The sequence below is a fragment of the Castor canadensis genome, chromosome 2 (genome assembly GCF_047511655.1).
Source record: "Castor canadensis chromosome 2, mCasCan1.hap1v2, whole genome shotgun sequence".
NCBI lineage: Eukaryota > Metazoa > Chordata > Mammalia > Rodentia > Castoridae > Castor > Castor canadensis.
The window spans coordinates 95436583-95448097 of NC_133387.1; the positions used below are offsets into that span (position 1 = coordinate 95436583).

At 44.4% G+C, this 11515-nt stretch overlaps 1 long non-coding RNA gene across 3 annotated transcripts in view; it reads right to left on the reverse strand.

The window, feature by feature from the left end:
* Positions 1 to 10821, reverse strand: part of LOC109675852 (uncharacterized) — a 34749-nt gene extending 23928 nt beyond the window's left edge. For all 3 annotated transcript variants that reach the window (XR_012445280.1, XR_012445279.1, XR_012445278.1), the window contains exon 1: positions 10527 to 10821. This is a non-coding gene — a long non-coding RNA (uncharacterized lncRNA). The remainder of the gene's footprint in view (positions 1 to 10526) is intronic.
* Between the last annotated feature and the right edge of the window lie 694 nt (positions 10822 to 11515).

The window sequence follows — 11515 nt, forward strand, 5'->3', positions numbered from 1 at the left end:
GAAGTTGTCTAAATTTGCTGCGAATCACATCCGGCTGAAGGTGGTAAAGCTATGGTCTTCATGCCTCCGCCCCAGCTCCAAAGTGCTTCCCTGCCCTACCTAAAACTTCAGATCTGCTTCCTGAGGACCGCGTCCCAGCACAGGATGCTGTGTCCCAGCGCACAGGGCTGCTGGTCAGACGCTTCAAGATGAACTGAGAGGAGGCTGAGGCTGTAGCTCTGGGGTAGAGCACGTGCTTAACGTGTGAGGCCCTGGGTTCAGTCCTTAGCACTGTAGTAAATAAAAGCAGGAAATGTGCCTTTAAGTTTAAATCTCTTTTTGGAAGACTGCTAGTGCTGAAGCAGAAGGAGCCAATGTCATCGTAAGAAAGGAAGCAGACTAAGGCCTGGCCTGATTGTCACTCACCTGTGAGTGACACCTTTCCCTAAAAATATTGACTCCGTGGAACACGACAACCCCTGAGGGGGAAAAAAATGAACGGAACCCTGTTCTCCTCTTTTAGGACATTAATGGAGTGAAAATACCAGCTGATTGCAGGAACTACCCACAGCCAGCACCCTGGACTTCTAAGTCCTTGTCTTTGTGTACTAAATGTCTAGCTGAAACCACAGTCCTTGTCTCTATGGACACCAAAGCCCAGGCATTCCTGCCCCCCACACTCCCTGAATGCAAGCAGCCCTCAGTATCAGCACCAGTCATGAGCACCGTCTCTGCCCAGTCTAACCAGGCCCAGAGCTGCTCTGGCCTGCAATAGGTGAGAAAACTCACCTATTCCCTGTTTCCCACAGTACTGGACACTTGGAGCTCAACAGACACCTGTGCAATGAGTGAAAAGAAATTGAAATGCATGAGGCCACACCCTGGTGAGCTCTGACACGAACCACACAGTCCACCTGCACTCTTGGGCTTACCTTTGGTTCCCTCACTGTATCTTCTAGTTGTTGAATTAAGGGACTGGACACAGTGACTCATGCCTATAATCCTAGTTACCCAGAAGGCAGAGACTGAGAGGATCATAGTCCAGCCTGGCCTAGGCATAAATTGAGAGCTTATCTCAAAAATAACCAGAGAAAGAAAGGGAAAGGGACATGGTTCTAATGGTAGAGCAACCAAGTGTGAGGCCCTGAGTTCAAACCCCAGTACCACTCACACACACACACACACACACACACACACACACACACACACGGGATGGTAAAGGGAATTCAAAGGGGAGGTTGCCATTCATACAATGCTTTCAATCACATTTTGTGGTTTGAACACTGTAACCCTCTGAAGAAAGTACGCACGCAGTATCTCAGAGATTCCCACACTTCTGTCCAAGTCCTTGCTCCACCTCCTAAATTCTGTCATATCCTTTGGAGTTATTCTTTATGTTTTTCTTAAACTGACTCACATGTTTTAACAAATTTATTTTGAAAGAAAAACCTATATAATTCTCATCAATAGAGAACTGACATCATTGGTCTTTACAAGAGGCACCCCTGTAAGAAAATTCACTGAAAATCAAACAATGTTAAATTTCAAAGCCAAAGAGTCTGGCCTGTGGCCTGTGGCTGAAGGTAGGCTCTTTTGTCCCTTGGAAAGTGGGCTCTCTTGTTCCCACTCCTCCCACCTTGAGAGTGAGAGGGCTTGGCCCACACACTCAGGCTTTCCAAAGTTCCCAAGGGCTTAGTTCACTCACAAGGGATCAGTATCAACCCTTCTCCCTCTCCAAATGTCAGCCTCTTCCCAGGCCCTGGTCCCAAACACTGCTCTCCAACTATCGTCCAGTCACCAGTCACCAATCACCGGGGAGGAAACTCCACATCAGTCCTTCTTCACAGGTCTCAGCAGAGCCCAGGCCTCACTTACACACAAGCGCTTATGAGTTCCTGCTACTATACATAGAAAAGGCAAGAAACTGGGGCATTGGGAAGACATGGGGCCACATTTCCAACATTTCCTCTGTAATTCTAGCTAGAAACTACTGCCTGACAAGGTTTGGAGCCTTCAGTCCATTCACATTTTGTTTAAAAATGAGATCGTCACATCCATTGGAATGACTATTTCATATATATTTAAAACCCAACAGAAAACAACAAGTGTTGGTGTAGACATAGAGAAATTGCCCTGGGAATGTAAAATGGTCTAGCTGCCATGAAAAACAGTGTAGAGGATCCTCAAAAATTTAGACAAAGAATTACCATTCGATCCACCAATTTCATTTCTGGGCATATACACAAAGCAATTAAAATCAGGATCTCAAAATGATATTTGTGCACCCATGATCAGACCATCATTCATAATAGCCAAAAGGTGTAAAACAACTCAAATGCCCCTAGATAAGAAAATTATCATATACTCATACAATGGACTATCATTCAGATTTAAACAGGAATAAAATTCTGATACGTTCTATATCTTGGATGAACCTTGAAGACATTATGAAAAGTGAAAGAAGCCAGACACAAAATAGCAAGCATTGTATGATTCCATTTACATGAGATACTTGGAGTAGTCAAACTTATAAAGACAAAAAGTAGATTGGCTGTGGTAGGGGAAAATGAGAAATGATTATTTGGTAGCATATAGTTTAAGTTTGGGTTGATTTAAAAAAGTCTAGAGATGGATAGCTATGATAGTTGTGCAATAATGTGACTATATTTAATGGACAAAATAGTGAGTTTTGTGTTATATACATATATACTTATAAATATATAATATACCTATACACATAATATATTAATATATAACATATGTATTTATATAAATATAAGGTGTATATTTTTGTCACCAAGATCAGCAATTAAGCATTAGAAAGGCATTAAAGTCATTTTTTACAAATTGAGGCTTTCTATTTGGCCAAATTAGAATTGACATTGAACTGGTAAGCAGGCAAATTTCTTAGTACGGGATTCAATATTCTGGAAGGTCACATTCCAATATCTCCAAAGCCACCACTAATATGTTTATCAAATTTTGGGGAAACTCTAATTTCTTATATACTTACTGCACAGATGAAGACAATGAATCCCAGACATAACAGCAGTAATAAATGGTCCCTAAGTCCCATATGGCAGATAGCTTGACATGTGTCATTCTGCTTCTTGACTTGGTGTGGGTCTCATTAACTGAGGCTATTCCTCTGCCTCCTCCCTCTTTCTTCTCCACTGGTATCCTAGAAACTGAACTTTTTATTTTTCTTTCTCACTGCTTTTATTTTTTTTAGAGCAGTTTTAGGTTCTACAGAGAAATTGAGCAGAAAGTACCAAGATTTTTCTCCCTCAAAATAAATTTGTTAACATATGTGAGTCAAGACCAGGGTGTCAGTGGCTCACACCTAGAATCCTATCTACTCAGGAGGCAGAGATCAGGAGGATCTTGGTTTGAAACCAACCTGGGCAAATAGTTCTCCAGACCCTATTCTGAAAAAAACCTTCACAAAAAAGGGCTGGTGGAGTGACTCAAAGTGTAGGCCCTGAGTTCAAGCCCAAGTACTGAAAAAAAATGTGAGTCAATTTAAGATAAACACTAAGAATAACTCAAAAGATATGGTAGAAAATGGGTACTTTCTCCTTGGGCCTGGATGTGCTACCCATATAACCTCCCCTCCCTCAAGTTCCCCATTTTTAGTGTCTTGCATTAGTGTGGTGCATTTGCAGCACGTGGTGACTGAATCTGATACAATATGATGATACCCCTAGTTTGTGCTCCTTGTGTTTTACAACTCTTGCTGTGGTTTTGATAAATGACTTGTACCCACGACTGCTGAATCATCCAGGATACTTCTATCACCCTCAAAATCTCATTTGCTTCTTTTTCCACCCACGTTTACAAATTTCCTAAGTTCTGACCATGCGCTTTTTCTCTTCTTACTCTCTTCTCTGCCCTGGGCTACCACTTCCATCCCCACTTTATCAGAGATTATTTCCATCCTGACAACTCTCCAAGATAAATCCCTGCCAGCCCACAGCACAGCTCCACTCGGCTGGTGGAAGAAAGCCCACTGTGTTCCTTGCACACTGGCCCTGGCCACCTATTTCTCTCAATGACAGTCATTCTCCTAGTTACACTGTTACCCTGGAGTCAACTTTGACTCTTCTCTCCTTATCCTTTGAGGCAGAGGCCTTGAAAGGGGGGAGGAGAGCAGTGACAAGTTGGAGCCATCCTTGCAAAGAGCTCAGACTCTCTGGCTGCAGGGATCTATCTTCAAGTCCTCTGACCCATGCAAGGTGAATGGCAAAAATAATGACCTGGTGAGCCATCAGCCACTTTCACAGAAGAAGTGCTTCTTTGTAGTCAACCCAAGAAAGCTCTCTCTCTCTCTTTTTTCACATCAAACAGGTCTTCCCCTCCTGCCCGCTCTGCTGCCTTTGATGTTTCTCTTCTCTGACCTAGGTCTTGGCGCTGGTGGGAAGAAAGTCAGGATGAGACCAGATTTGCTCATCTCCAAGAGAATGACGGAGTTTATTCTCTGAGGTCAAAGCTCAAAGAATTCATTATAGGTCTCTTGTGAATGCAAAATAATGATTGTAATAAAAAATGTACAAAGCTAAGTAAGGACCCATTGTTTGTCCTCAACTAGCTCACCGAAGAGTTGGGAGAAGCCCTCCTAATGAAAATTCAGTGTGGTGTCTTAAAATAGAAGGTGGAGAAGATAATGGAGTGTCTGGGATTAGGATTGTGTCCAAGTGTATGTACAGGAAACTGACAACAGTGACATTGCCAAATGGGACTCATTTTCTCTCAAATAGCAAGAAGTGCAGACCTACAAACACTCCAGGGAGCCCCCAGACCCACCCTCCTTCTACCATTCCCCTCTGCCATTCCTTGCTGGTGGATCTCATCTTCATGCCTATGAGATGATTGCTTAGACATCCAAATGCCAAATTTGAGTCCAATACACGAAAAGCAGAGAGGGATGGAAGGTAGAAGGCGTGTACCAAGTGAGGCTGTTCCTTTTAACCAGGAAAATAAAAGTGCTCCTGGAAGCTCACACGGTAGACTTACCCTTACATCTCACAGTTAGAATGGTATCTTGGGGACTCCCTGAGTGAGCCTTTCTGAAGTGGCCACGTTGCTGTTCTGAACAAAATTTGAGATCAGTAAGGAAGCACATTTGGGACAGAACAGCCACCATGTCTCTATCAGCTCTACAGAGAGGCCTGCCTGGAAAGGCACTGAAGCAGCACCAACAACTAGCTCTGACGTGCCAACCACTGTAAAAGCCAAGCCACCTGCCCATACCAGCCTTCAGACTGCTGAGCTCCTCATCTGTCACCTGATTGTAGCCTGGTGAGAAAGTCTCAGCAAGAGCCACCTGGAGTTTTTAGTCTATCCAACCTGGCAGAAAGTACAAGAGAACTCTTCAGAGTTTCTTCTTTTAGGGCACTAGCCCTGTTCACGTGGGCTCCAACCTTATGACTCACCTCCCAAAGACTTCACCTCCTAATTCTGTCACACTGAGGGTTAGGATTTCGATGTATGAATTTTAGGGGAACACAAATATTTAGACAACAGTAAACCCTAACTTTAACAGTGTGAGATTTACAAATGATTATTGGTGTTTTAATTAAGTTTGGAGGTCATTTGTTATACAGCAATGGATAACTAATACAGAAAATGAGAAAAAAGACCTGGAAGGAATCTGGATTGGGCAATGAGCTCTGCCTACCACAATGAGGAACACTTAATCTTCTTTCAGAGGTAGAGAGCAGATCAATCTTTGCAGAGTAAATAACTCCTTATAAGGTGTTCAGGAATAAGTGGTTTGCCAGGCCTAGGAGGAAGGCAGGTGGAGAAATTCTTCCAGATAGGAGAATTCATTCACAGCTCACTGATTGACTGGCAGGGAAACAGGAAGAAACACTACTTGTTTTAGCCTTTTGGTGACATCAGCAGAGGTTGGAGGAAGAGAAGAAATTGGAGGTCTATAAGAGCTAGTACACAGGGGCCTAAAGAACTCTTTCAATTTTTTGTTGTTTGTTTGTTTTTGCTTTGGTGATACTGGGGTTTGAACTCAGGGCCTTGCACTTGCTAAGAAAGCACTCCACCACTTAAGCCACTCTACCAGACCTTTTTGTTTCAGTTATTTTTCACATAAAGATGCACTCTTTTGCCCTGACTGATCTCAGACCATGATCCTCCTAACTCTGCCTCTGTAAAGTAGCTGGGATTACAGGCATGACCCATTTTGCCTGACCAAGCCCTTGACATTCTTGATAAGAATGTTGATGTCAAAAACAAAAAAAGAATGAAGAGCCATCAAAGGTTTTCAAGAGGAAGAGTCATGATCAGACATGTTTTTAAAAGATCTCATTGGCAGTAACGAGGAACATAAGCTAGACAGAGAAAAGATCACTTATACAATTAGAGGCACGGCATTTGGCAGCCTTTTTCAGCAATCGTAGAGCTTTCTTCAAGGCCTGAAAACAACAGGGTATGTCCTTATATGCAACATACAAATGGTGTATCATGGGCAGAGCATTCCTGCCTGGCTGGGGACATGGGGCTCGGCCTAAGTCATACTCTGCTACTTGGGCAGTGCCTTACCATGAGGGTCCCTCTGATCCCCAGAGCCCCACCTGCAAAACGCCAGTGTTAATAAAGTCTACACAGAGCCATGGTGAACCCCAAAAGTAGCCTATGTAAAGACCTTACACCACACAAGGCAGCCAATAGAGGATGGGCGTGCGTTTCTTTGAATAATCTACTTCTACCTTCGTAACCATTCAGTGAGTAGGACGCATGTTTTGTCACGTTATGAGTACATTATTATAATCCAGAAGAAACTGAGGATCTGACATGTGCGGATTATTGCATGCATCGAGGTGAATAAGTCACTTCAGTCCCCGAAGGGTCTATGTTTAGTGGGGAAACAGATCCTGACCAGATGATAAGCCTACCTTCGAGGGTCAGCAGCCTTCCCTAAGGAACACTGACAAGGAAATAGTCTGTCACAGACTGACAGGAAGGAGGATGGAAGGCCCCAAAGTTATAATGAGGGCACCCTTGAATCAGGTTTTGAAGGATGAGTAGAAGCTCACCAGAAAGAAAGGACACAGAGCCCAAGGGGATTCACATGAGCAAAGCCAAGGAGCACAGATAAATAGGCTGTTTGAGGAAGCTAGAGAATTTTGGCATTGCAAGGGTGCATAGTAAAGGAATGACAAGGTAAACTGAAGCCTTGATGTCTTGCAGCAGAGGGAGAGTGGCTTCATTTTGTAGGCATTGGGTAGCACCAGAGACGTTTTCAAGCACCGAGCTCACCACTAGGCTTTGGAAGAGGTGCCTGCTGTGGGCTACTCTCTGCCACCTCAGATCTTGTCTTACTGCAGTCCTGGGGTCATTCACACTGAGCTCCCACGGGAAATGCAGACTGTCCATTTTACTGGGGATGGAGTCTGTCCCTTGGTGAGCCCATTGGAGTCACATATCAGACATAATACGAGTAAATTACATGATCAGGAGACATTTAATCTGGACCAAATCCATTTGGTCATGAGGATGATTTATCAGAAAACAAACCCACTGCCAAGATAAGGGAAGGGACGGCTCCTGGAGGTGATTTACACAACCAGCAGAGCATTTCCGTCATCCTGTCTCTCGCTTGAGCCAGCACTGCTCGCTGTCCACTTCCCTGCCCCCTCCTCCATCCCTAGGACTATCTGGAAGAGGAACCTCATCTTTCAGACAACAGCACCACAGGAACTGCACCAATCAACAAGAAAGGTATTGGGGGATCACAGAAGTTGCCACGAGTCCCCCAGCAGGTACCAATGTGATTTGCAGCCTGCACAGTGGCCACATCTAGGAGCCAGCCCGGGTGCTCCATGGGGACCCTGGGCGCCACTAGGACTGAAGAAATTGTTTATCACCTGCAGCTTTCAGGCCTAGAAAACATGGCTCCCATGGTTCAAGGAACACCCTGACTAACTATTATTGTGCCCCAGCATTTACTGCCCTTCTTGGCAGCCTCTGGGTTCTGACTCTAGGCCACAACCATGCCCTGGAGGAGGAAGTACCTGCCACCCATCTCCACATCCCATCCAGCCTCTCAGGTGACATTGCCTCTGGTCAAGGGGCACACCAATCACCCTGGCAACAGACAGATCGCCCCACTGCCCAGGAGACACAAGACTCTTGGGGCAAGACCTCATGTTGTTTTGTAACATAAGCACTTCCCACCCAGGCCACATAAGTCAAGGAGGGTTTGATTGTGAAGGCCAGAGTCTCTATCAAACTGTTATTGTAGCCTCCCGTTCTTCCTCCTGATTACTCCATGGGACATGATCTACAGAGCTCAGTGATAAACCTTCTGGCACCCAATTTATAGGCAAACAATTCCCGTCTCTTTTCAGGCACTTATCTTCTCTGGCCGTCAAAGAAAAACTATATATAGTGTCTCTCTGGCGTCTAATCCTTTTTTTTTTTTTTTTTTTGACACAAGGGAGGCATCACAGTTTTATGTTGGGGAAAGAAGCAAAGTTTAGCTTCTTCCTGTACCCTAACAAATGGCCATGTGCCAAGGTGAAGCAGGCTAGCCAGGCAGGGCTGCTTGGAGAAGGAAAAGGCAGGAGGAAAGTGTGGGAAAGACTGGGGACAATGTCCTTACGTGACCTGTTGGTGATGGTCCTGACCCATAAACCAGACATGAGGAAAGCAGCATTGGTGGTGAGAAGTCAAATGGCACCAAGAAGAGTCACCAGCAGGAGTCCTTTACAAACTCTTCTTCCCAGGACTCAGTGCCGTAGTAATGCCACAGGAAGTCTGTGCAGGGTTTTATCTACACAGCATTTTCAAAACATTTAGTGGCATTCCCGTCATAATCCCAGAAGGCAGTTGAGATAAGAGCAGCTCTTGTTTCTGGATGAGAAAATAGACATTATATGCTCTTGCATGGGTAAGAAAGGCAGGCATAGAAAGCCCAGGTTTTCTGATGGCAGTGTTTATTCACCTGAGGTCAACTCAGTTGCACCCCCCAACATAGTCACCCTCACTCATGCACACACACCTAACACTACGTGTACTCAAGTAGGAGGAAACAGAAAAAAGTGGCCAATCTTTCTTTACAGCATTCTTTGTCATATTGTCTATGTGTCAATGCAATTAACTATCAGTAGGAAAATACTCATTGCACTTTTGAAGCAAAGCCAAAGTTAATTAGAAGTTAGTAAAAGAAGCTTTCCCTTAATTGATTTAATTGTTTTCTATGCTACACTTTTGGAGGAAAAAGAAAGAAAGAAAATCCCCAAATCACAAGTTGATAAAAGGGCTTTATTAAGGTTATGTCAGAGTACTCAGCTCAAAGCCCAAACCTCTTTTCTGGGCTTTCTTGCATTTTCTGTAATGCAAGACCTGAGAAAACATGTCCCATTTGCTGCATTTTGCCTACTGAAAAAGAAAAGATATGCACTTGAGGCAAAACTGCATCAAGAATTAAATACAAGCCAGGTGCCAGTAGCTCATGCCTGTAATCCTAAACTACTCAGGAGGCAGAGATCAGGAGGATTGAGGTTCAAAGCCAGCCCTAGGCAAATAGTTCTGTGAAACCCTATCTCAAAAATACCCAACCCAAAAAAGGGCTGGTGGAGTGGTTCAAGTGGTAAGAGTGCCTACCTAGCAAGTGTGAGGCCCTGAGTTCAAACACCAATACTGTCAAAAAACAAATAAATAAATAAAAGGGGTTTTGGTGACCACAAACTTTAAAAAACAGAGCCCCCCCCTCCCCATTTCCAAAGTGTTCTAGTTAACTAAGGGATTTCTCTACAAGACTTTAGGAAGCTTTGAAAATACTTCTAGAACAGAGTGGATGGTTGCTCACTGTAAAATAGCACCTGCTTTAGCTTTAAATGAATTTTTAAGGATGAGACCCATTTTTTAATCCCAAATCATAGATCAAATTCTTCTACCAGAAATGCTATGACAACAAAATGCTCCACTCAAACTTCTCATCTTGGCCTTATTCCTTTCTAACAGGGCTTCTTTAAGGGTGGCACTTCTTGAATAAGAACTGTTTTAGAAAGCTGTGTGTGGAGTAGGTCCAGGAGAGAGAGGTTTTCCAAGCAAAGAAAACTGGAGGCAAATTGCAGTTCCTTTTGTCAGATGGAAGGCAAAGCCACATGAGGCTCAGGAGTGTGTAAAGAAAACTGCTTCACTCAAAACAGGAAGAGAGGACAAAGCCTTGACCCTCACAAGCAAGGGAGTTGGAGGTGAGGTTGGCCCTCGGAGCAGAGGACACAGGCCACATTCTGCTGTTGGTAGCTTGTGGTCTCAGAGGACCAGCCTATCTGCACACAACGAAGACTACAGAGCCCAGAAGTTATTGCACGTCTGTCTGACAGTGTGGTTCAGGCAGGAGTTCAAAGTGAAAGTGACACCTGAAGGGAGACTTGATGGGGTTTTCCAGGTGGAGAAGGGTTGGGGACACTCCAGTTTGAAGGAATAACTTGAGTAAAATTAAGGCGATTGGAATGGATAGAATGATGGCCCCCAAAACAGTGTGCCTATATCCTAGCCCCTAGAACCTATGAATATGGCCTTACCTGGAAAAGGTGTCTTTGAAGATGTCACTGAGTTATGGATCTTGAGATAAGATCATCCTGGATAAATCCAATGACAAATGTCACATGGAGAACAGGCGAGGGCCATGTAAAGATGGAGGAGCCAGCAGAGCCTGAACAATTCAAGGAAGGCTCCTCCCCTAGAGCCTTTAATGGGAATGTGGCCTCACCACATAAATTTCTGTTGTTTTAGGCCTCCCACTTTGTAATAATTCATTGTAGCAGACACAAGACACTAACAGAGCCACAAAAGGAGCACCATTCCTGGGTCCGTTATCCCCAGATCCATTCCCCTACCCTTTCCTGTCTGGTCTGTGACAGGGGTAGATAATGTAGGCTGTGCTTCCCAGATTCCCCTGGGCTCCAGCTGGGCTCAGCCAATGAGAGGCTGTGCAGGGAGACTAAGGGTGGGAGGAAGGGAGCAGCTAGGCATTTCTTTGCTCCTGCAGTGGCATTGCTGACCATATCTGTGTCTCCCTCATGGATCATTGTAATTCCAAGTTCCCCTGGGTCATCCCAGCACCACCACTACCTCTACATTCAAGTGCAAAGTTCCCCACTTCTGGGAATGGTGACAAATATGATTATAGCACAGCATGATAGGGGAAGGAAGGGAGACAAGTCTAGAGAAGGAGGTGATGAGCGATTGGGATGGACTGTTCCCCCAAACACTGAAGGACACCTGGGCAAGGTTTGGGGGTTCCTGTAGCATTGCAGAACATCAACAGAAACCATAAGCTCTTGTCCCAGACTTGACATTGACTGGTATCCAGTTTGATCACCATGAAAGCTTATAGGGACTATATTAGTTTTTTATGTCTGTATAACAAAGACTAACTCCAAACTGTTTGGTTAAAACCGTTGAAATTTATTTTCTCACAGTTTTGGAGGTCAGAAGTCTGAGCTCAGGGTGCAGACGTCTTGCAAGGTAGAGCTGTTTTCTTCCAAGGCCTCACTCCTTGGCTTGTAGA